The following is a 27,394-nucleotide window of genomic DNA, read 5'->3' as shown; positions in this document are numbered from 1 at the left end:
ACCAGAGGAATCATACAGAGGTTCCACTAATGAACCATGACCACACTGAACACGAACCATGACACACACACACACCATGTGTGTTTATTGAAGGTGCAGCCCGGCTCATTATCCCCATATTCCCAGGGGATTATGCTAATGAGGGGGAGGTAAAGGGCAGAGAGGATCTGAAGCTCAGTTGATGAGAACAAACCCTGGTCTTAGTAATTGGAAGGGTCATGATTGAATGTTGTTAGTCGTCCAATTTCAATTCCCTGCTAACAATAGACTGCTTTGAATATCTGCTGAAATAATATCCATTATTTCTCACATGCAGAAATGTCCCAGTGATCATCAGTAATAAGGAGATGAGGACAAGCAGTGATTCAGTTGGAGTGGATACTCAGGCTGGGCTGCAGGAAATTAAAACTCATTATTCATGCAACATTCATGAAAAAAAATATGAGTAGAAACTTTGAACACATCCTTTTGTTTCAGCTCACCATTGGAACACAGACTTTTGTTCTTAAAAGTACAGAAACTATTAACTCTAAAATTAACAATGAACAATTAGTTGGATTTTTTCGCAAGGAAGAAAGAAGAAGAAGGTTGGAGAGCATTTTATTGTTGCATCTCTGCATTCCCTTTTTTGTATTATTAGTCATTTATTGGGAATGGAGTGAGGATTTACACACAAAAATAAAAAAAAAATGTAATTACAATACACAAGGCATAGATATAGATGTGACACACCGGAAAGCATTCAGGTTTTATCAGATTTTCAGCTAGTACAACCGTTATGGTACTTTAATGCAGTGTAAGCCAGCGGCCACATGGTGGTGCTGTGTCTCTTTAACACTGAAACACTGACTGGCCGTGAGGCACTCTGATTTGAAACCTGATACCTGCCATATCTCCCAAGTGTTTTTGTGTTACTGCTTCCTCATTCCACAACCATCTTTATCATCAGACCGCCCACCTCATTTTTGTGTGTTCTGTTTTGTTTTGTTTTTAATTCTATGATTCGTCTCATTTTTGCTTTGCCATATCTCATTGGTGTCATTATCCAACCAATGTCATCTTCACTCAGCAGGTTTCAAGCAGAAAGCCGCTCTTTCCTTGTAGATAATTTCTGATAGAGATGAGAAAGCTGTGGGAAAAGGGGCCAGTCTTCAGGACCGAGGTGTGATGCTGGAGTGTGAATGCCTTGGCTCAGGAGCGTGCCCTCTGTTTGTTGGCCCTGGATACCAGCCATGTCTTGTGCTAATGAAATATCCCCAACAGAGAGGCAGAGAAAGAGTGTGTGTGTGTGTGTGTGTGTGTGTGTGTGTGTGTGTGCATAATGTATCTATGCAGCTCTTTGCCAAGGACATGCAGCCAGACAAACACGTACAAACATAAATACCACATACTGTATACACACTGATATATAACCACAAAGCATTGTATTAACCCTCGGTTGGTCCTGCGCGTCAAAATTGACCCGTTTTAAAGTTTGAAAATGTGGAAAAGGATATATATTTTCACAGTGAAACTTCTAGTGTCCACATTTTCAACATTTTTGAGACGTCTCTGAACATTTTTTGGTGGGAAAAAAGAATGTTAAAAATGTTTCCCTAGAACATTCATTAAAAAAATCCAGCAAAATTTGATAGATTTTGATAGATTTTTTTTTTATGAATGTTCTTAAAGAAAATATTAGAAGTTTTACTGATTTATATATAATCACTTTAGATATTTTGGGGATTTTTTTTTGGAAGATTTTTTTCTCATTTTCAAAAATGTTTTCTTGCCAAATTTTGGGGGATTTTTTTTAAACAAAACTTTTAGGGGAAATTTTTAAGTAATTGCTTGAATTTTTTTCCTGAAGGTTTTGCAAATTTTCAGAAATTTGGGGGATTTTTTTGCTGAATTTTTAGGTTTTTTTTTCCAGACAAGGAAACAATATGTTTTGGACAGCAGGACGTTTAAACAGCTGCCATCCTGTGTTGCAGTCGTATCACACTGGTCTGCAGCGTGCCCTTTGCTCTCCGGCTTTTCCTGTCTAGACAAATATCACATGCACTTACAAAGACACTTCCACTAGCGAATGAGAAGACTATCAAAAGTCAACTCTATTCTACTGAGCTGATCAGTAGAGGAACCAGTCAGACGGACATTTATCTCCTCCTATGTGAGAGCCCTCCATTGCTCACTCTTGTCTGCCTGGCAGTCATCCATGGACTGGCCCTCTCCCACGGGGCACAGGAGAGGAAGGGGAGGAAGGGGAGCGAAGGAAGAGGAGGTGAACCTGGACGGTTGGCTGAAACTGCCTGAAATTGCTGCAGACCTACTTCAGCAAGTCTAAAATATCGCCAGGATCTCCTGAGCCTTATGATGCATGGATAAATCCCAGCTGCAGCCCTACAGCCAGAGCGGCGAGAGTTTCCACATTTACCTCAATTTGCCTCATTTCCATTTCAAAATACTTTGAATTAAAAAAAAAAAAACTAGTTAAAAAACTTGGTGCATGTGAGTCACTGACAGGAGAAGTGAAATGAGAAAGCGCAAGGAAAGAGGATTCACGGAGATGACTCGAGGAGAGACGGCAGCCCGAGCACAGGAGTCGGGAGAATGACATTGAGGAGAGAGAGGAGGTGAGAAGAGAGGAATCAAAAGAGGGAAAAGAGGGTGAGGCAGCAGGAAGAGCCAAGTGAGATGAAGGCTGTGATTAAGAAGCTGGCTTCAGATAAGTAGGGAGGGATTTCCCGGGTGCTGCCTGCAACTGGCTGATCACACACTGAGGGGATGAAGGAGAGAGCTGGAAGACAAAGATCTCCTATTCCTCTCATTTCCACTCAATCCCCTGTTCTCTCTGTGTGTGTGTTTACGCCTCTCCCTGAAGGGATTAAGGTTAACATGCTCTCCTATCCTCAACTTCCCCGCAACAGGGTTAGGCTTTCGCTGTATTTATCTATGCCTATTCTCTCCTATCCATCCCCTCACCCCATCATCCCCTCTTCCCTGCCATCCCGCTCCATCGCCGACAATTTGGGATTCGCTTGTTTGGCCCCGTAATACGACAGCGCAAATCTGCAGCGTCTTCCCTCGGCATCTCTTATCTCCTGTGCCTAACGAGTAGAGATAAGCCTGTTTTTATGACCTATTCAGCAAATCTGCGTAACAGAGGCACACACACACCTACGCAAGTTTTTATGCACCACATGCCAACTAAAAATCCTTAAAATCAGAGTCCCACATATATCGACAAAAAGAAAAGGATCAAAGAGAGATTAGCAGGCCATTGGTCACTAAAACAACAATCCTACTGTGGCTGATGATCAAATTCCTTCTTCATGGTTTAGCTTGACTTTTGAAAAAGGGACAGTTGACCAAAATATCCGAAGCCTAAAGCGTCCTGCTGGCTCAGCTTGCGATAGCCTCAGCCATGCGATGGTGACGTTGCGGAACTGTCCCGCTTATTAATTTTCACTGTGTGTCATCCTCTCCTCTCTCGCTCTCTCAGATCTTTCAAGTCACATTTCAGTACGCTTTTTAGCAAAGTGAGAAATATCTATTTAATTATATAACTCCGCAGCGTTTGATCACCCCACCACCATTAATGTCTTTGAAGGAGAAAACATTTTTTGATTAAGAATTCCCTTTTTTTTAGCGATTTTTTTTCTTTGTTGGTTTTAAAGATGGGTGGTGGGAAGAGAAGCCTCACTAACGGTTTGCCCCTAATGCAAAGTTTTAGTGTAATGAGACTAAAATGTAAGTCTTTTGAAGTCAGCTGAGACACCGGCTACATTACCAGCAGGCAAAGAAAAACACAAGCCTGCTATGGTCACAGCCGAGTGCCTGGAGATGAGATTAGGACCGAATGAATTGATGGCCTCTGAGAGAGATTAAGATAAAGAACAGTACATGTAATCTCATTGCTCACTAAGAGAAAAGAGGAATGCTAGCCTTTAGAGTCTGAGGTTGACTTGGTAAAACACACTCCCAATTCATCTATTGTTGCGTTTGTTCAGATTGATCTGTGCCTTCATCTGGTGATACAGTGACCCAATAATTAACTGCAAATATAGCAGGGAAGATGGAGTGCAAAGAGGACAGGAGTAGAGGGAAGAGAAAAAAAAGACACTTTCATGAGCTAAACAAATGCACACAGACCTATGAATGAACTCACACACACTTCAATTATTCACAATCAATACAAGTGCTTCAGCGTTGAGTGCTGCAGCTACCTCTGACATTAATTTTACGGCGGTTGAAGACCTGCTACACCCACTATCACAATCACACTCACAATCTCAGTCAGTTACTATTGACTGCACTTGTGATGCCGCTACAATTCATTTTAGCAAAAAACAAGATCAAATTGATTGTGCTTGTTCGAACAACACAACCAGCTGGATAGGTCGGAGGAGGCGCGCTCTCTCTCTCTCTCTGTGTGTATGTGTGTGTGTGATGCTGTTGCCAGGGTTTTTTGGTTTGGGAAAATAAATATTGCTTGTTATTTCTAATCTACCGCGATTCCAAAGCTCAACCTTGTGCATCATGTCAGCTGTTTAAGGCTTACATTCATGTCACTGACGTACACCGAGCACTCATACAGCGCTTGCGTATGCATGTGCATTTTCACATTTTAAAAAGATGAGTGGTGGTTAATGTGAAAAGTGTGTATGATTTGTGGATGAGTGATGCCGCTCTCCCTCTGCCTCTCTGGGGAGACAGTGTGTTCCCTGCCACAGTGCATCAAAGCACACTCATTTGCCTTGGGAGAAAGCAGGAACTCTCCCTCCTTCTCTCGCTATCCGTCTCTTCCCCACTCTCTCTCCATGCCTCCATGTCCCTCTCTTCCTTTCCTTCTCACAAGGTCGCCGTTTCCCCCCTTGCTGCCTTTCTGTCAATATTTACAGTCCACTTTGCACTGGCACCGAGGTGGTCAGCTTTAGCCAGCAGGAAAAAGCAGATCTGCATTTAGCCAAATGTAGCCGTTCACTCAGGACATGAATGATCTGTTGTACAACAAACACTTTGCTACTCCTTTATTCTGTCTCTCTGACAAACATCCACCCAGATGCAGAAAGAGAAAGAGAGAACCCTCTAAAAGCAGAGGTTAGATTGACATTACATCCATAGGAGCGTTTTTCAAAATCCAACACATTAAAGTAATTATGATACATTACACAACTATCTCAAAATGAAAGTAGTGCTTTTAAAATTTTATATCATCATCAAATAAAAGAGGCTTTTTATCAACACAGTAATGTATTTCCAATATTAATATAGTATGTGTCATGATGCGATGTGACATATGAAAAATCACACAAAACACTTACTGAAATTAACTGTGCTACACTGTTTTGTCATCTATATGGATGCCAACAAACTCTATTAAATGCCATCCTGAGTTGTTACCAAAACTCATAATTATTGTCTGGCACCCTCTTTCACATGCTAGTAGGCCAGGAGGTGTGCTGTCATCCATCACCCTTTGAACCTTAAAATAAGGGTTTTGTAAAGGGGTAAAATTTCAATCTGAACTTTTATCTTAACCTAACTGACTAGTTGCGGGCCTTCAGTTAAACCTAACAGCAAGTAAACTGAGTAAAAACAGAAGTAAAAACAAAACAAAAGTCAAACAATAATATGAAATTATTGGGCCACACAGAACTCTGGTCTCTGAAGTGAGAGTTTTCTGATTTAACAAATCATAAAATTCAATCTTCAGGATGAGCTAAAACCTTTTGAAAATACAACAGTAGATCATTTGTGACGTGTGTGTGTTACAGTGTCCATAGATACACTTTTAGCAGCAATCACAGCATTGGATCTGACCTCCTTTGCAAAGCTCTTGCAAGGTTCTACAGGGATTGTGAGTGAACAGTCACAAATGTTCATTGAGATCTGGTCTTTGACCCAGCGACCTTTGAAAATTAACCTTGCTGTTTTAGGTTTAGGTTGGTCTGTTTAGTTTTGACTTATGCTTCGGTCCATTGTCTTTTTTGGAAAACAAATGTTCTTCAGAGTTATCGTTCTCCATGTACTTTGCTGCGTTCATTTTACACTCTATTTTTACAAACTTCTCAGGATCCTCTACCAAGAAGGCCCCCACATCATCATGTTGTCACTTACTTTGTTTCCACCAAACGTAGGGTCTCGTCTGATGGACAAAAAGCTCAATTATGTCTCATCAGAATCTTTTTCTAGGTGACTTCAGAGTGTCCTGCAGGCCTTTTAGTGAACTCTACCTGAGATTTGATATGAGCGTTTTTCATCAGTGGCCTTCTCTTTGACCCTTAAAGGTTTTTTGGTCAGCAGTTGTTGTATGCAGTTTCTTCCATTAGTAGCTGAAGCTTGTAACCCTTCAGACGAGTCTTGGTGGCCTCCCTCACTCAGTTTCTGAGGACAGTCTGCTCTAATGCAGATCAATGCATGTGCCATATTACTTCCATTTCTTAAGGACAGACTTTAATGTACTTCAGGGGATAATTTGTTGACTTGGAAATGCTCGTTAACCATCGTCCGATTCGTGCTTTTCAATAACCCTTTTACGAGGTGCTTGGAGTGTGTTTTTTACCTTTATGGTGTAGTTAAAGCCAGTAGTACCGATTCACCAGTGACTCGACCTTTCAGATATAACAGTCTTTACTCTACAATCACTTGAGACACATTCACTGCACTCAGGTGATCTCTGTTTCACTAACTGTGTGACTTTCAGCACCAAATGGCTGCACCTGTGTTGAATTAAATAAGCCACTCAAACGGGGGTGAATGCATATGCAATTACTTCTTTTTCATCTTTTACATTTTAATTAGTTGGCATTGCTTTGTAGGATTCGGTTTAATTTTTTTCTGTGAATTCTAGTCAAAAAGTCAAATTAATTTGAGCATGATGTAAAGTTGAAAAGCAATGACATGGAGAAAACTTCCGAGTGGGGTTAAATATTTTTCATAAGCAGTGTATATACAGAACTGGAGCAAGGTGGCAATTAGCTTATGACCTAAAGAATGGAGGCAGCAGGTAATCGTGTCTCTATGTAGGAAGAAATACCTGAACCAGCCCGATCTCACGAGGATTCGTGAAACTGTCACGTAAATTTTTGTTTCGGCTTCGTGCGCACCAACACGATTTCGTCATGTTTTTCGTGCCGCTCACCACGAAATGCACACCAATGTATTTTAAACGGCGGACTTTTCGTGCCACTCAGAACGTATTTCAAAAGAATGTGTATATTATATTTTTAATGTAAAACCGCGGCGAATCCAACGCTATATTTTGCATGACATCGTCCCTAAACATAACCCTAACCATAATCCTAACCATAACCTAACCATAAGCCGGTGGTACACTTACCAATTTGCATAGGAATTTCAAGAATGTCCGGCGGCCAGCGGCCGCAAACGCAATCACACAAGCAGTATACGCCGATGGACAGCTTAGATCGTCATGAATCCGCCGGTATAAACCACTTTCAGATGTGATTACCACAGCGAAAAACATTTCGTGGTGAGCGGCACGAAAAACATGACGAAATCGTGTTGGTGCGCACGAAACCGAAACTAAAACTTACGTGACAGTTTCACGAATCCCCGTGAGACCGGGTTGCCTGAACACATGTCCAAACTTAATATAATGAATCTTAATTGTTTAATCTGTGCAAAAAATAAATGCTAAAACAGTTAGTAGTTGAAGAGGAAGTCACAGGCTGCCACTTTTGTCTGCCCAACATGTCCTTTTCTTTGGCTGAGAAACCTAAAAAAAAAAAAATCGCACTGTCACGTTTATATTTGTATTGATTTGGTCTGAATAATCAAACACATAACATACTAATCACTGAACTTCAGAAATGTAGTTGGAGGATTGTTTATGCTAAGAGAGAACCAGGCTAGGCATTTCTCAAAGCTTCCCTATGCTAAGCTAAGCTAATTGCATCCTAACCCTATCGCTCCAAGCGTACCAGGCATACTTAAAGTCAGTTTGAACTTTAAACTTTCTCCAAGAAAACAAATAAGCATATTTTTCAAAAGTATAACTTCGCCTCTAAGAGTGAAGTGAGAAATTCAAATGGCTACGCCACGTTTCCTACATTATTGTTAAATGCTAACCACAAGAAAATGCGTTTCTATATAAGCCTGAAATTATCGTCATGATACTGGGTTTCTTGGGTGACATTTACATGTTATAAGTTAAGAGGAAGTAGACAGCAACTGGAATAGAAACAAACCCCTAGAAGGTAACCTAGCGACCCAGGAAAAACTGTTGCAACTTACAGTAAACGCTGCAGTCTCAGAATATCCAGCCACCTATTTTACCTTACAATGCCTTCAGGCTCTCTATCCATCTTCTTGGCCTGTTTTTTTCTGCTTTCCTCCCCCAACCCCTCACACCACTCTCCCTTTCTCCACCAGTGTCACTGCGGCCTTGAGGCCAGGCAGTCAGGAGCAGCTGGTATGTTTATCTGCCCTCCGAACCACTGCTAACCTCTGGCTAGAAGGGAATCCACCTCATTACCCACCATTCAGCCTCGCATACAACCTCAAACTCTGCTATCCTCTTAGGTAGTGTAGCATCCCCTTCAGTCACCACACTACACCGTAATAGCCTCCATGTACTGTAATCTCTTTAGCAGCCCGCTGTGCAAAAATGTAACAATAATAATGAGAGGAAAATAAATGACGACGACTTTGCTCCTGCCCATTTTCTCACTCGAAAGTGAGAGAGTTCGCTCACTACTTCAGCTCACGCCGACTCACATGAGAGTGTTCTTCATGTCACCCTCCTACCAAACAGACTGCCAGAGAGGAAGCTATGCACAGAGGAAGAGGCAGAGATGGAGAAGAAGGGAAGAGAGAGCAGAGCCCACAGGAAAGAACAGAGAGAACTGAGAGAATCGAGGATTCAATCTGGAGGGTGGAGAAGCAGATGTTAAAGATGTGTAGGAGGAAGAGGAATCAAAGAAGACAAGTGTGTGTGGTACATGAAAAGTTGCATGTGTCCCACGCTTTCAGCATGATGGTATAAAACAATCACTGTGCAGAATTTGCTGTATTTTTTTTGCAGAAATAATGGTTTTCTTTGAAGTGTTGTTTACCGCGTTTGTACCTGCTACTTTGTTGACCGCAAAATAAGCAGCCCAGAGGAGCCTCACACACAGTCCTGAGAGTGCCATATCAGTAATAGGCCCCATCTCGCTCTCAAACAGCCTCTCATCAGCTACTGATTAATGACACACAGAGTCATAATAGTCCTGCGCTCTCTCCGCATTCATTCACTTTCCTCTTCATCCAATGCCCCTGGAGAGAAGCCGCGACAATGTGAGCTGTCGAGACCCCCAAAAAATTGCACTCTCGCCACCCCTGAATTCAAATGCTCATTAAGAAAGACGTTCCCTCCATTGCCATTCGGTTACGCATTTTCAGCGGGGAAGCAAGTGGACACGGAGACAATAGAACTCAGAAGAGACGCGAAGGTGGAAAAGAAATCATCCATGGCTCAATTTAGCCGCATAGAAATAAAAAAAAAATGGCTTCATTAGTGTATAAATGTGGTTGATTAGCTGCTTGGCATGGAGTGCTGTTGATATATGCATAAGTAAAAAATAAGGCCTACACATTCACCTCCCAGCAAATCTGTATTTTCGTGTGCATCTGTGGGGAAAACAAACTCTTGTTGGAGACCAAAAATATGAGCCTCTTTTGATTCCTGCAATTGCCGTGCATGTGTCAGGATTCTCAAAGGTCATCGGCGTGTCTGACTGTTGTACAGCTCTGACAACAATGCTGTACTTTATCAACCAGCACACACAGCATATTTAACAGGGAAATACAAACATGTAAATGTGGGCATGCGGGCTGACAGGCACATGTCGTAGCCATGCACAAACAGAAAAGCACAGGTATGAACAGAAACCAACACATAAACTGATGCATTTTATGGACAAGCTACATCAAACAACATTTAAATTGTAAAAAACTCTCACCATTGCAACATCAGTTATAAATAAATCTACATTCTCATCATGTGCCATGTGTTGAATATACTAAAGGTAACGCCGCTGACTATTGCTCCAAATCATGTTTGTAGGTGTAGGTTAGTTATTGAAAATGCTGTTTTATTAATTGAAATATTCAGACATTATCAAGCTCCTTAATGTCCTCCATTTACCACATTTTCCTGTTTAGATGCTCCTGCTCTTCCTCCTCTGTGGGGGCATCTCTTTATCAGAGTGTGTGTCGGACAGCACCAGGATTTATGTTCAGCGGTTGAGAGTGTGTGTGTGGTAATCAATAGTATTCTCAGTGAAGGACACTTAGGAGCGGATTGGAGCCCAAATCCAAGCCAGCATGAAAGACAACATGACAGAAACACTTGCCGCTTGACCTGAAGGGGCTCAGTGTGACATCAAGTCTGACTGTCAAGAGAACACACACACACACACACACACACACACACACACACACACACACACACACACTTAGACACGACTGTGAACTCTTAGGAGTGTCTTTAAACAGAGTTAAAAACATTTACACACTGTTACATCAAAGCAAGCAAATTAATGAGTTATTGGCTGATGAGCCTACACACACACACACACGCTTAATGGACGTGACGCAGCTATACATACAGCTACATGCTATATGTGTAGCTGCGCATGCCTGCCTGGTGTGTGTGTGTGTGTGTGTGTGTGTGTGTGTGTGTGTGTGTGTGTGTGTGTGTGTGTGTGTGTGTGTGTGTGTGTGTGTGTGTGTGTGTGTGTGTGTGTGTGTGTGTGTGTGTGTGTGTGTGTGTGTGTGTCTATGCGAGTGTGCATGCAGTGCTGGGCTGACTGTGTGTACACAAGTCATTATTAGAGGTTTAGTGTGTGCTCACCAGTCATTCAGGCTCCAGTCAGAGGAGTCAGCTTAAGGGCTCATAGCAGCTCCCTGAGGAGACACTAAATACCATCAGCCATTTAAATTCATCCATGACTATTTTAAATATGCAGCACACACTCACTCCATTTTTAATAAGGGCTCTGAGCAAGACAGAAGGAGGGGGAAAAAAAGGAAGACGAGACAGAGAGAAAGAGGGGGGCAGACTGAAGCACAGCAAGAGGCAGGAATATGGGAGGAAAAAAAGAGGAGAGCAGAGTCTGTTGCATTGATTTCTTGGCAGTTTGGCACCGGCCCTGATTCGCCTGGAAAAGCCACAGATGTGTCAGTGCCAGTTAGGTACACACGGATAGAGGGAATACATGCAAGCATGTACATACACATGTATGCACGCATGTACACTCAGCACATGTGCAGATACACACTCACTCACATGGAAATGCTCACAAAAAGAGACACAATGTATTCGCCTTAAAGTGTCTGGAGTTTGTGTGGATTACAAAAGCACCTGTGTGATAGGAAGCGAGTGAAAGCTGGGGATGATGCAAGGGGGTTTTGATGCTTTTCTGAGGAAAACCGCGCAATCCTCGGCGAGGGCAGAGGCAAAAATAGACACCGTTCCACGCACCTAGATGGGCAGTAAATTTCTCCTTAATCCCTAGCTTAAGTCGAAAAGCTCAAAAATATGTCTGCCACGCTCAGCTTTCAAAGCACACCTGACTGCTGTACGCACAGCCCAGCGGAACAGCAGGGAAAACTCGGATGAACATTTTGATCTGAGGGCGGATGAGACATTAGGATCAAAGCCAAGGACTGGGGAGAATCAACTGATCTTAGCTCTGAATCCATGAACAACTTCCAGACAGACTACCTGATTAGCTAGGCATTTGTGGCCTACATCCAAGGTGAACAGTGAAGGGAATTTTGATGATAGGGCCTCGGGCTGAATGGTATGTAGGTGCTCATGTAGCTCAAAATCATACAAATCAGTGTCAAATGTTGAGGTCGGATTCTCTTTACTGTCACCTCTGCTACAAGACAAAAAGCTTAATATGCACCTAAATATTTATTATCTCCATTAATACAAAAGACAAATGGCAAGTAATAAAAATTCTGCTTCATGAACTTTGTCAATAGTGGAATATTTTATATGAATGAATTCTAACTACAGGCTTCTCCTGCTTATGACTGCTTAATATCTGAAGCAATAATTTACACTTTTGCTTGTTAATCTATTAATAAGCAAAGCTGTCGAGCCAAGAGCTTAGACTAGTCTTTGATTGAATCTATCATGCTTACTCTGCTTCCTTTAGTGTTTTTCACAGTAAAAGGTTAATTTACTTGCAGATTAGAGCCAATTAACTTCTTGATTATTCTTTGATTTACACAGTGCAAGAAATCTGTTATAAATGGCAATCACAAGATGACATTCTTCAAATTGTTTTGTCAGAGCAACACAGTTTGTTCTGACAAAAACAAAATCCACACAAACATAGTGATCGGCATGACTGCTTTTAAAATAGCCCAAAAAGCGGGAGCAATAATTTCCGGTTACTACTGATCAAAAAATTGCTCAATCAATTATTTTTAGTTCTACTTTAGAGTGATAACTAATAAAATAATGAGACTTTTATTGAAGCACAGTTCAACTACATGTCTGCACGGTACGTTGATGGAGTATGCATATCATTTGCAGTTTTTTCACTATCTACTGTACTGTTGAAAAAACCTCACTTGTAAGATGCACATGTGTTTGAAACCCACTGCAGAAAGGTTTATATGTCAGCAGTCTTCACTCGGCAGGAGCGATGTCATTTGCAGCAGCATGGAACAATGGTTTGCTTAACATTACTTCCTGCATTACTTTGTGTCTGACTACTTCCTTTAGTCAGACACAAACACACCTATACAGGTTGGCTTCCTTTTGCTCTAGGTGACAGGTGTGTCACAGCAGCAAGACAGGAACCTGGTCTGACAAAATGAATGACCGGTTAGTCAGCTAGCTGGCTGACTCACTGACCAAGAGAATAAGAGCTCACTTACGGTAATGCTGAATGCGCTTGGTGACTGTGGTCTATCCTACACAGAAGGAAAGCGTAAATGTGTCATTCTGAGTTTACAAAGAGGTACATGTGGAGACACCCAGACATACAGAAACACCTCAGCAACCAAGATGTAGATTAGATGTGGTATTTTTATTACCCTCTGTGCCGTAGACAAAGCTGGCGCTGAAACCTCTGTTCACTTGGATGTCAGTAAAGACACAATAGGACAGTCACTGTCTTTGACTCACCGCTCCGGAATGCTAATCACCACAGAAACCCATTATCTTCACATCCTCGTGCTCCCTCCCTTCATTTATCTTCCCCTCCTTTTATAACCTGACAAACTCACTGCTCGTTACTCGAGACTACCATTGTTTCATTGTGCACACATGTAGAGGAAGACAGAGACATGAGGCAGAGGAGATAAGGAGGAGAGACGCAACAGAGGGGGAAGGCCTGACTGACTGCTGACATAAATTAGGGATCATAAGAAGTGTCGTTCCAGAATTAATCTGCAAAAAACGAACGTAGTGAAGTACCTCGATGAGCGTGTGTGGGTCAGAGAGAGAGTCAGGGGTTGATTTTGAATCCATAAAAAGACAAGAACAGAGAGAAACCTGAAACGCATGACTTTAAAAATCACTTAAAAAAGCTTGATGATCTTGATTCATGAGGTTATGCAGATAACATTTTCTTTAGTGAGCGTGTACATAAAGCAGAGTTGTATGCTCCGTGTGTGTGTGTGTGTGTGTGTGTGTGTGTGTGTGTGTGTGTGTGTGTGTGTGTGTGTGTGTGTGTGTGTGTGTGTGTGTCCATGCCTCAGCTGTGACATACTCCTTGCCTTTCTTTCTGCTGCAGTGCCTACAGGAAGTGACACATTCATCATGAATTTTATGTATAAGGCTGAATGTCAACACTGATGCATAATTTTTAGCAGTAAAATGCTAAATGTCACCAAACACCAGTTTCTGTTTCGAATGACAGCAGGGCTTGTATCACTGGAGGACACGCTGGCAGCTAGCAGTTGCCACGCCAGACGTCACACCAGAACTGCAAAGCTACAACTGCTCTGTTTGCTGTTGTGGCAGCAGCAGCCGAAAAGGCGACATGGGAGATCGGGGTACAAGGAGACAGGGAGGGTAATGAAAACTGATTTGAAGGAGGAGCGAGACAAGAGATTTTTTTTTAGAGAAAGAGGAGGAGCAGTATCATAACGTAACACATTTGCTAATTCTTTGACATGTAGTTTTAATCTGAAGTAACTTAAGGGCTTTAAAAACACTTTGCGTGGCATAGTGTGCGCTTTTCCGGTTTCTATTTGTGCTGCACATCTATGTGATGATAATTCAGCCTGGCACATTTGGTATCTTGAAGACTTTTGAATCTCCATTCACATTTCAAATACATTTCTGAGACTTTGAGCAACATTTGGTCACACAGTATGAGCCCAACTGGTGGGGCAACAAGGCTCAGAAAATAAAGCATTAAAGGCTCTCACCCACAATAAAACTTTTTTTTCTGCTACTTGAAGTGGTCTGCACCCAAGAAGATAACTTTGGATTTATATGGTCATATTCTGATATCAGTCTCAGATTTCTGTCGCCACCAGAGTACAATAGAGGTGAACAGATAAAAACAGCTCAGAGGTCCTTTTAACATTTTTAGACTAGAACATTTTTTTGTTATTATTTTTGCATTGTCTAGCTGATGGCATACAAAGTCATCCACGGGTTTCTTCCTGCATACCTGGCATTGATAAGCATCCTAATTAGTGCTGTGCTGCCCACACAATCATAAATCAGTATGCAAATTAGCTTGTTGTGACTGCCACACACGTCATTAAATATGGCAACTCCATTGCTATTAAGAGGTGTAACAATGTTTAGGTGGTACGTGTCTGTAGATTGCCAGGACTGAAGGTTTCCCAGCAGAACATCGCCCAGAGCATCACGCTGCCTCGACTGGTTCCTTTTTATAGTGCATGCCGCTGGCATCCATTCCACAGGTAAATGATGCACACACACCCAGCTGTCCACATGATGTACAGTGACTATAAAAAGTATTGAGTAAATGCACAATTACAGCATTAAACCGCTGAAGCTCTGTGCGGCTGCATTGAGACTGTGAGTAAACAGGTCTTTTTAAGTCCAGTCAGAAAATCTCAGCTGGATTAAGGTTTGGCCTCTGACTCAGGGACTGCAGAACATTTACCTTGTTGCTTTCAAACGATTTCCTAACTTTGATTGTTTTGCTGGAAAACAGGTCTCCTCCCAAGTTACAGTTCTCTTGTAAACTGTTGTCCACTAGGATTTCCCTACACGTTCCCACATGTATTTTACCCTCCACCTTTTCAGGTTCCTTCAGGGTAAGGATGGTGTGTTTGTGGTGATGTGCAGTGTTAGTGTCCGCCAATCATAGTCTCTAATCAAGGCAGATTTATAGATGCACCCTTCCATTTCTTGAGGATGGATGTAATTGTAGGATATTAACTAAGGATAGGATGCAACTAAGGATATTTAGCAAATTAACCTCCTAAGACCCGAGCTTTGGTTTGGTTTGCATTTTAGTTTTTTTCTACTTACTTGGGAAAAGAAGTAACCAATAAATATAATGACTGGATAATATCTAATATCTGATTATTATGTTTATTACATTTACATTATATATATATATATATATATATATATATATATATTTTACTAGATTTACATCGTTGTTACTATTATCATTTGTAGTAGTAGTAGTAGAAGCAGTAATATTAGCATTATTATTAGTATTAACAATATGCCCTTTAGGAAAAGAAAATATCAAAAAACAAAACCATGTCCACATATGTGGACGGCAGGTCTTAAGAGGTTAAAAATCCTCTCGTACCCATCCCCTGACCTGTGTATTTCAGTTACCTTTCACTGAGTTTCTTAGCATGTTTTTGTCTTCATGGCGTGGTCATAGCCTGGAGTACTGATTTACCAGTCACCACACCTTCCAAATACTTGTGTCTTTATACTATAATCACTGAGACACATTTACTGTACTAAGATGATGTCCATTTCACTCATTTTTTTGACTTCTAGCACCAACTGCACCACGCCTGTGTTGAATTAGAAGAGTCATTTAAAAGCTGTGAATGCTTGTGCAGTCACTTATTTTACACTGTTTTTCTATTTACTGCTGTTACACCGTAAATTCCCTGCTGCAGGATCCATAAAGGTTTTATCTATCCGTCTGTCTATCCTTTAGATTTTTACTTCATTTACATTACTCTGTAGAAAACTCAGTTTTTTACTTTGACAAGAACGAGTATTTCAAACAAAATCAAGGAAATTTAAAAAGCATAATTTAGGTCATCATGATTCAATATTAAAAAGCAATAGAAGGGTCTAAAGAGGAAAAGTGTTCACCCCCAATGTGGGGTGAATCGTTATCATAGGCTCTGTGATGGACAGGGGTCAGCGTGGGACTCTGACCGGTCTGCAGCTACAAGCTACACTGCAATGTGTGTTCTGACACCTTTCCATCATAGCCACCCATAAGGTTTTCCACAATTCATGACAATACCTCTTCTGTGGGACCAGACTACATGAGAAGTGCCTGGGCTCACCACATCCATCTGAGAGTCTTGGGTGTCAGTGACCCTAGGCTCATCTCATTTTCCTACCTGAAGCCTTCTTGTCTGTGTACTTCAGTGTCCTGCTCGTGACCCCAGAATCTATCTAGATCCGCCATCACAAATCAACATCTTAATTTTTAAAATGCAACTTGAGGACAGAGGAGACTTGCCACAGGACCTACTAGTGAGGATGCATAGGCATATCCTCCATTAAGTTTGTCTTCTCACCTGTGACACACGACAGCTGGAATATACAAACCATGTCAGAAGCAGGGCTAAATAAATATCATTTAAAAATATGTTTTATTTGGATATTTAATTTGATATTATTTTGACTGCATATAATTTAAATGTAGGATATCGGTACATTCTCATCACGTATTCCACGTTACGAAATAAATTTAATTTAATATAATATATACATGATAATAGTAACGCACGGTGACTCAGTGGTTAGTACTGTCGCCTCACAGCTAGAAGATCTCTGGTTCACATCCCAGCCTGGGTTCTTTCTGCGTGGAGTTTGTGTGTTCTCTGTGTGCACTGTGGGTTTCACTGGGTTTTCAGACTTCCTCCCACAGTCCAAAAACATTCAGAGGTTCACTGGTATCTCTAAATTGTCAGCAGGTGTGAATGCGAGTGTGATTTTTAGTCTCTATGTGTAGCCCTGTGACAGACTGGTGACCTGTCCAGGATGTCCCCTGTCCTAACCCTAAGTCAGCTGGGATAGACTCCAGCCCCCTGTAACCCTGATGAGGATTAAGCGGTGTATAGATGATGGATGGATGGACATGATAATGGACACTGTTCTGGTCATTTGATAGAAATCATAAAATGCAGCTGTTCATTATAACTAAACAATGGTCAGGTGATAGGGATGAGCCACATGTCATAACTGATAGTGGCTTAAAACATGAGGCAGTGATGCCTATTTTGTTAAATATTTGCTGCCTGACTGTTCAATATGTGTGTAATATAACCAACTCCTTTGTAGGTGCTGCAAAACAAGATATTCACTGTTCACTATTAAATTTACTTCACCTGTTAGTGGTTTTAATGTTCTGTCGGATCAGTGTATGTACTCCCAACTCAGTGAGGATCTCTAGATTGTTTATTGAGTTAATCCTCGTGTCGTCCTGCGGGTCAAAATTGACCCATTTCAAAGTTTCAAAATGTGGAAAAAAAAACAAAAAAATTCACAATGAAACTTCTAATGTCCACATTTTCAACATTTTTGAGAAATCTTTGAACATTTTTTTGGTGGAAAAAAATGTTAAAAATGTTTCTTTAAGGAAATTCACTTAAAAATCAACCAAAATCCAGCGAATTTCGCTGGATTTTGGTTGATTTTTATGTGAATGTTCTTAAAGAAAATATTAGAAATTTTACTGATATATATGTAATCACTTTAGATATTTTTAGGATTTTTTGAAGACTAACTCATTTATTGAAAATATTTACAAGAATTTCTTGCCAAATTTGGGGGATTTTTTAAATAAAACTTTTCATGGACACTTAAGGAATTATTGGAATTTTCTTCATGATTTTTTGCAAATTTTTAGAAATTTGGGGAATTTTTTTGCTGAATTTTTGGATTTTTTTTCAGACAAGGAAACAATATTTTTGGTGCCCGTAAATGAGGACAACAGGAGGGTTCAGTGAGGTGCAAACTTTCATCTCATCATGTCTCTCCAGATATCATTGTGAAGTATTTTATAGTAACTGTAGTAACTCTCTCATTAGAGAGTAATTCAAAAAGAATACATATTTAATGGAAGTCATTGATTTCAAATGTTAGAATTAGAATCAAAACTTGGCAGGAAATGAGAAGAGGTAAGCAAGAAAATACTTGAAAGTGATTCTAATACAACAGTTTTTATACTCATTATACCCAAAGGGTAAAGAAAACACGCACATACGAATGCGAGCACACACACATGGGCACACACAGACACACACACAGATTGTGGAGGAATAAGTAGCCGGTGATATATACAGCTTAAACTCTTCCCTTAGGCAGGAGACCACCAGCTGAGCTCCTCAAATGAAAAACTACACTATTAATATGTATGTGGTGAGCTGGCATCCGGTATTTTCAACAACACATGCACCAAGACACACAGAAAAAGAGGGGATGGTGCATGTGCATACACACACACACTCCACAGACACCAGGCAGCAACAGCTACATAAAGAAATGTAATATACTTTTCTAGCTTTAAAGTGCTAAATTTATGCTTATGACCTTTAAGGTTGAAGGAGTGAGTAATAATAGGATGGGCCACTCAGCCGGGGCTGCCTGAAAGGATGCCGAATGAAGGACAGAGATGAAGGGATGGATGAGAGGAGGAGGAAGCAAGAAGGAGGAAATATGAAGGCACTGTCATCTCATTTCTTCTCCCTCCGGCTCGCCCAGCTGTTGTTCTCTCTCCCTTTCTTGATCACTTTTCATCGTCACTCCTCTCTCCAATCACCCCAAACCACTTGTGCTGCCATTCCCTTCCGCTGCCCTCCCTTCCCTCGCTTGCTCTCCTCTTCTTCCTCCCCTTTCCCTTTCTTTCTTCATCCACAGAAATGACTCAGTGAAACAGGTCAAGTGTTACAAAATTTACCCTGCAGCTCAACCTGCCTAATACAAGGCCTGGCTCATTGCACCAAGACAAGTAATACGCTGCCTACTCACTAAGAGGGGGGCTCACACACACACACACAGGGCTAAAACCAACGCACAATGAACACAGGCTCATAAAATACCCACAAATGTGCATATACATCCGTTATCCACATCCATCCCAACTCACACCTCTTAACATCAAATTCACCCTGAAGCAATATTTACCATTTTTGTACATTATTATTAGTCAGAGATGTCAAACATATTAAGTAAAAAATTAAATAGGTCTATCTGACTACATGGAAAACACCATGCACCATAAATGTAATACATCACATCATCCACATACTAAATAGCTAGAACACTGAGTTGATGTGTACAAGAAAATTACAATTATTACAATTGTCTTCATTTATAATTTTTGGCATGTTTTGTCAAGCACTCAGGTTCCTAGTCCAGCTGTCAAATTGCGATATTTATTTTTTTTCTCTGCGAGATGTGGACAGTTAGCTGGAAAGAAAGATCAACAGCAACATATCACCTTGATGTATTGGAAATGACGATGACAATCAAAAATAAACGATTAAAAAAAGCCGCAGAAAAATCAATGAATAACAAAAAGAAAGTTTAAGCCCTATTTAACAATATTATAGCTAATGCTACAATAAAACACATAAAAGTTGGTCATAAACCACATTTCAACGCACACTGCTTCGATGTACTTCTACCTCCACCGTCTATCCATGCTAATGAATAACAACTGGGAGGCAGAAAACCCTGAAGCAGTAGTGCTACAGTCGTGTTAAGAAGAAGAAATCAGAGTAAAGGGCCCTAAAATAGGATAAATAACCAGGCAAAAATACAGTCAACCCTTTAACACAGCCAGACACATACCGTGATGAACCAGGTACTCAACAGTGGCGTAAGCTAGCGTGTTCGCTTTGTGTTGTGATCTAGAAATGCTGCATCTCCATATATCAGAATGCTGAGGGTCTATAGAAGATAAATGACCTGCAGGCAGTACCTGGACAATGTGTGTAATTCACAGATAAATAACTGGGAACTGGGAGCCATACGATGACACAGAGCATGCAAACGGCAGCGCTACCATGATGATAAACAGACCAGAGGCACGAAGATTGGACCAGAGCACACACTTGTTTATAAGAGTCTGTTTGTCTGATGCCACAGGGAATGGAAGTCCTTTGGGAGGGTAATGACTTAGTGAAACTGAAATGTACTGGAACATAGATTTATCAAAATGTGAAACTTACATTCATCCACCCAGTGAGAACCCCGTCGTTATCGCACAACATAGAGGTTCCAGCTATTACACACACTGAACGGAGCATGGTTCTCTGTACAGGTTTCCATTTTGTTGCAGGCTTCACAAATCAGGGGTCTGAGGCTGCAAAAGACCGGTTGTCGGTGTCAAGGTGGAAGAACGACATCCGCAGTTATGAGAGCAATGATCGACTCGTGTTTGTAAACATTTCACGTAAAGCTCCGGTGATGCCAAAAGCCAAATTTGAATAACATTTAATTTCCGTCCCTATGATAAGACCTTTTGTCCATTCAAGACTATTATATTCCATCACTGCCGTAAGCTGACAGTTAAATGGACAAAGGATGGTGCACGTCGGCTGTGCACTGCATAGCAATGCTGAGGTATTTTCTAAACTCCGACGCTTTCTTTCTTCCCCTTTCTCACGCTAAACGCTGAAGTGTATTTCAGCAGTGACTCAGAGCCGTTACCCATGATGCCTCAGCTGTGGGGTTAAGTGACAGACAATGCAGTCAAAATCAATGAGGACCCTTGAAGGTTCCACAAATGTGTTGGAGATGACAAGAGAGTAAGTGGAATGATCAGGAAGGAGCTTTGAGACAGTGTGGTGGTAGTACAAAGGCACACATGCAGAGATGTGCACACACACTTAAGATTTAAAGTCATTTAGTCCACAGTGGAAGATAAGAAGATAAAAGTGACAGAGAACAGGACAGGACAGAAGAAGTGATTACAGGAAAAGAGATGTCTAGATAAGATGACAGACAGATGAATGAGGAGACATTCTGCATCGAGAAAGGAGGAGCTGACACATGCACATGAGCAAACAAAGGCACACACCCCCCTACACACAATTTAGTTAAGTTCTGACAGCCCTGCACTCACTAGGCCTGTTAGTGAACATCAGACCAGAAAGCAGAAAAGACTTGAACCCTGCAGGGGAACTGCCCAGCACGGTTCAAGTCTGGTTCACTCTGATTTGTTGAAGAAGGCTCACAGTCCACTCCATCACTTCACTGAACTGTATGAGGGAGCAGAAAACCCATAGAGTAAGTAAATATGGAACTGTGTGATAATTCAGTGTGACTTTCAACCGATGTTTGCAAAATACTGCGAAGAGGAAATTATCCTGTATTTTTTCCATATTCTAACAGAGAAATTATTTCTGTACAGCTTAATAATTTTTGTAACTTAATTGAAACTTTATTGCAGTTTTCTAATAAATATCATGACAGAAATTTCACTAATTTTACCAAAAAACATCAATAAAATGCTTATGTGCAATAAGCATTCCATTGATTGTTGTGTGTTTTTTTTAATCTATTTATGCTAATATCTGTATTTAATTTGAATTTATTTGAACTTTAGTGTGATTTATTTCAGGGTTCTTGTTTCTTTTTAATTGTTGCTAAATTATTCTTATTTTGACTCGGAGTAACATACAAGAATTCCAATGTACCTATACTGTGATGTACCTGTGCAAATGGCAATAAATTCTATTCTGTTCTATTCTATTCAAAATACTTACACAGCGGTAATGGCAAAATACAACATTTTATAATAGTGTATTTAAGATTATCATTAAATTCCGATTTGACTTTGAAACGCCTAAAGAAGATAAACCTACACAGTAGCATGGATATTAGTTATTCACTAGTGCTGAGAAAAAATATTCAAGATAAACTCCCACACAGAAAAACAATATACATTTGCATGCGCATTCCGTACTATCAGGCAGGCAAACATCTGCACAGTGGTTACACGCACAAATGAACACGAACAAAGCTATCCACCATTTACTAGAGTCTTAGCAGTCCCCAGAAGAGTATTTCACATCCCTAAGACCAAATATTTGCAGACTTATTTCATTTTTATCTCCATATTCATCTCTAATTCTGTATGTTTATATCTGAGTGTATGCAGACGTGCACGTGCCAGTGCGTGCATGTACTTTGTAAGAGCTGCCTGTTGAGACGGTGAATTAAACAGCAAACGCATTTGATCTGCAAAACACTGGAGGGCAAATGCAAAAAAAATGAGACACAACCGCACACGCTAGCAAACACACAGGCCTGCGTACGGCATCAAAATCATTTTCGTCACAGAATCTATTCTTAGGAGCAGCAGCAAACCATTCTTTCGCTGATATAAATCTCTTTTATTCATACCCATACACATTCATACACGTGCATGCTTCGCTCAAAGCTATACTCCCTGGTGGTCATTCTGCATTCACGCAGTGTTCTTTGGGGTTTTTTTTATATCTAGAACAGAATTTGTTCCAGGTAAGTCGCAGCATTAAGACCTTTTGGAGCTTGTTTAGCTCCCAACCTACACGCATCCTCCACCTGGTGGTGGGTGTTTGTGCAGGTGTGTCGAGGTCAGCGGCACACTGAGCACGTCAAAGCTGCTTCTTCCATCTCACTCTCTCTCTCTCACATAGCAGGTACACAAGCTCACACACACACTCTCTGATCTATGAGAAGCTAAATCAACACAGCTGCAACAACTCGGCCCTCATCGCCTTCCTCCCCTCCCTCGGCCATCCCCACTCCACCCTCCATCTTCAACCTGGCCTATTCTCCCACTCTCTGTTCTGCTTTTTGCAATTTTGCTTTCTGCATGACACCCACTTGTCCTCCTTTCTTCTTGCTCAATCTCGCATTAGCTGCTGTTTGACTTGCATACCGGCTAGCTGTACATTTTGCCAACATGCAAGACCTCAGAGCTCACCCTTCCGCCGCCTCTCTGCTCTCCTCACATCATGCTGCCCTCTTTGCTCTCCTATCATACTACATCTCTCATTCTTTCCCTCGCTCCCCGGCTTCTCTGCTCTTGTTCTCCCAGCAGTTGGCCGTACATGTGCTACTCTGAGGAAGACTCATCTGGCCAACAATGCAGCGCAACCATTCCGCTACCTCCAGCCCTGTCAGCACGGGACAGGAAAGAGAGAACACCCAGAGGTCTCCAGGGGAAACGGGAACAGACACTCCCCCCCCCATCTGTATGCCTGCATTTGTATTTGTGTGTGTGTGCATGCAGTAGACACACATCTTAACAAACCAGAATGACCAGAAGCCAGAAGATCGGATGTTATCGCTTACCGCCTGAGGACCAGGAATGATACAATTTCCAATTTCCTGTGATTATTTACAAATGGAACTTCCTCTGCAGTTCTGCTTTTAGCTTGCATGAAATAATAACAATGTTCTACAAGAGCAAAATCATTTGAGAGTTGGGCACGTGTAAAGCACACCCTCTCACTTTCTAAAGAGAGGTTACAAGTTCATACATTTTCTTTTTGCTAAAATTGATGTTATTACTGAAGAAGAATCATTATTTTAAACTGTATTCAATCTCAGACACGTCTTAATGCGTGTTTCAGAAGTAAACAGAGGATAAGTGGTTGCTGCTTGACCCAAAACAAACTCCAAAAACAATGTTACCAAAGGCACCACAACCTGTGCCGGAGTAAAGCACCCAAAGCCACTTTAGCATTCACAATCCGCCATAATCAAGCAAACAAATTATTCTAGGACACAGCACCTCACCAATTATCAACAAGCCTTAAATTTGTCACAAACAAACTCAGACAGTGTGAAATTAAGAACTTCACCAGAGAGACTGTTCTTTAAAATATTGATTCAAATTCCACATCAATTCAACGAGGGAGTTTGAAAGCAGTAAAAGCAACACATGGGTGTGTGAAATACATTACAGCTGACACGTATTAATACTGCATATTGCATATGACAAATTCTCTATGGAGATTACTATGTCAAGACTGAAATATTACATCAGACACTAGAGGTAATGCCATGAGAAGCAAACAACTTAGTGCACTGCCTCCCTTTAGTTTGTTGTTGAGAAAATGACGCATGCAAAAAAAATGTGTAAATACCTTACAATAAATATGCTGTTATGATTGTAATTGCTATCACTGTGTACATGTTGTCAGGGCTGCTACTAAGAATTATTTTTAAAAATAATCATTGCTTCGACTATTCTCCCTTTTCACTTACCACTCTAAGCACCTGGTCGATAAAATGATGGAAAATAATTTTAAAAAAATGCCCGTCACAATTGCAGTAATACCTGAGGTTTCAACTTCATTGTGTTGCCATATCAGCAGTCTAAAATCCAAAGTTGTTAACTGTATTATTACACAAAGCAAAGAGAAACAGCAAATTCTCACATGGGTGGGAGTAAAGAGTGAATTTCTGCCTGACAAAGTCCAACGCAAGAAGGAAAAGGTTCCACTTGTGGATTTAAAACTGCACAAGCCGTAAAATGTCCCCAAAAAGGGCCTATAATAAATTTCCTTAAATTAAAGAAATGTTAAAATCATAAATTTTCACTTTCATTTTTATCACTGATTATCAAAAATAATTTCCGTGTCAATCGAGTAACTGATTAACTAATCATTACAACTTTACTTTGCTCCTTAGCATAGCAACATCAGGATTTAGCTTAAAGTAGCGCTGTGCAGCCTCACAGACATGCAGTCTCTCACCAAAGCCTTATTATGAAGTACATGGGCAAGAAAGCAAATTGAAAAGCCAACACGAACTTTAACAAAGTAATTTAAACCCATCAATGTTAGACACTTGATTTTCCTCCTGAGCCGAGCGGCCTGTGCTGCTACAATCTTTTTGTCTTTCACAGGGACTTTAATCTGGCCTTGAATAAATAGAATGCATGTTTGGAATGACTTCAGATGACTAGCTTGGCCAGTGAAGGACATTCCACTATTTCAACACAAAAACTGAATTGCATGCATGTTTAGAAAAAAAACTGAAGAACACTGAGGACTACGCGCTATCAGTCAAATACAGTGTACTAGAATACAGCACCCTTTTACTAAAACAAACACCATTCCCAGTTTAAAAATTAGGCAATTAAAGATACAGCGTTTGCTCTAAAAACATTCCACAAACTGAGATACACACATCTGCAGAACTGATTCACTAAACGCAGGAAAGAGAAAAGCCAGTCGCTTCAAAGCTAATAAAAAATATGCAGAAACCTACTTTCATAATTGAGGTCAGAGGCAGACACTTGCATTAATCCTGGTGAAGGCCCAGGTCACCGCATCCATCACTCACACATCCACGCAACAGGAGAGACTATTCATCACTCACTCTGGGATTTATTAGTCAGGTCTAGAGCCGAAGGGTGAGAGGTTAAAAGAGGAGCATTGTGTTAGCAGTTATCAGCAGAGAGAGACCAAACTAGGTCTGTGTGCTAATGAACAAACAGATCATCGGACGTTTAATCAACACTGCAAGTGAAAATGCCAGAGCTGGAATTTACATATGCAGTCAAACTGTACACACATACACACACACGCTAATCACATGGTTTTAGTCGCACACAAACCACACGATGTGATAAGCCTGAAATCCATACACAAACACATAAATATCCTGAGGAAAACCAATCTGTCTGAACCCAGCGGAGCATTCGATAGGTGCTTAGCCACATGAGCATACTTCTTTAGCACACTGTATGGCAAAAGAACACACCACATGTTCACTCTCTGCCTAATGCATGCCGAGCTGCACACGCACACACAAAACTTGGTACAAACAGGGCCACTACCAGCTAGCCGAATAGCCTGAGGGAGGCACACCATGTCTCATCACTGTGAGCTAATGCTGAACGCAGTGGTATATTTTAGTGTAGCTGCTGTCACTTTGGCTTCAGATCCAGGTTAATTTCCCCGAGCTCAAATAGGCCAGGTTCCGCGTTATGAGGTCGTGGCCTTCACATGATGTGCACACCTTTTTCTGTGTCAAAGTAACATAAAAATGCAAGCATCGCACAGGCTTTTATTCCTCGCTGAAGCCTAAAAGCCTTGCTGCTGTGCCTCAGTCTTTTATATTCAGGCTGAAAACCAAAGAGTGTGTGCCTCTGTGTGTGTGTGTGTAAGTGCTCTCTATCTCGCCAACCTCAAATCCAAAGCAATTAGAGAGGCCAGATGGTGGGTTGGACTCACAGTAGATAGTTGTGCATTGATAAAGCGAACCTGCAACAAAAATGAACTGTGACAAGGAGCCAAGATGAGGCACAGATACATGATGGCATCAAAGCACCAGGGAAACGAGGACATACTACCATAACCGCCACAAAACAACTGTCGCCATAATGGTGATATTAACAGCAGAATCTGATTATGTTGTTTTGCGAAGGCACTAAAGGATTTTTTTTTTTTTTTTTTTTTACACGTGAACCAAATCAGGCAGGTGCACTAACCTACCTACACACACCTCTATTTGCCATTGTCTTAAAATTTGACCAGACCAGTTCAGTTTAGTCAGAGTTCAAACAATGCAGCCTTTGAGAGCCACTCCATTCACTGCGCTTCAGCTTGGCCTGCACATTCCTCAACTGAAAACACAAGCTGCCTCCCTCCAGGAAAACCACTGAAGCTACAGCGCCACATTCCTCATTTGTACCCTTTTCTCTGTGACTGCACGCTTTTTGCACGAGCGACGTCCGGGTCAGCGCTCAATATCTTAATCCTTATGCACCTTAAAATAAAAGCACATGTTCTTGCATCATCACCTCTCATGGCTCAGATGAAAAGCCTGACGTGCTCTTTGAACAGCTGCGACATCTACTACACGTCTGTTACCATGTAGCAAGTTTACTTCAGCCATCCAGGACACATGTACAAAGGAGAAACACTGACAGGAGGCGGAGCTTGAGTACAGGACGATAGCAAATCCACAAAATGGCTTCTCTTATTTCTGTGCTCAGTTTCCCTGAAGCCCGTTATCACACCTTTGTTGACACTCATGGATTTATCAAGACTGAAATGAGACCAACAGCCAGAGCAGGAAATTAGAGCAAAAAAACAGAAGTGTCTTTGGAGTCTGAAGGATGGGTGACAAGAGACTGAGAGGCCACTTCATAACCAGATCAATTAATCTATAAATCTAATAAGTAAGAATCAATGGTCGGTGTTTCTATTCAGTCTGCTCATTCATTTC

General features: G+C 41.1%; 1 protein-coding gene across 1 annotated transcript in view; it reads right to left on the bottom strand.

Moving 5' to 3' along the window:
* The window catches only part of si:ch73-22o12.1 (poliovirus receptor homolog), an 84,264-nt gene that overhangs the window by 8,402 nt on the left and 48,468 nt on the right, over window positions 1-27,394 (bottom strand). The gene's annotated exons all lie outside the window — the stretch shown is intronic.

Source organism: Acanthochromis polyacanthus, chromosome 12 (genome assembly GCF_021347895.1).
Source record: "Acanthochromis polyacanthus isolate Apoly-LR-REF ecotype Palm Island chromosome 12, KAUST_Apoly_ChrSc, whole genome shotgun sequence".
NCBI lineage: Eukaryota > Metazoa > Chordata > Actinopteri > Pomacentridae > Acanthochromis > Acanthochromis polyacanthus.
This window is presented reverse-complemented; position numbering and strand designations above follow the sequence as displayed.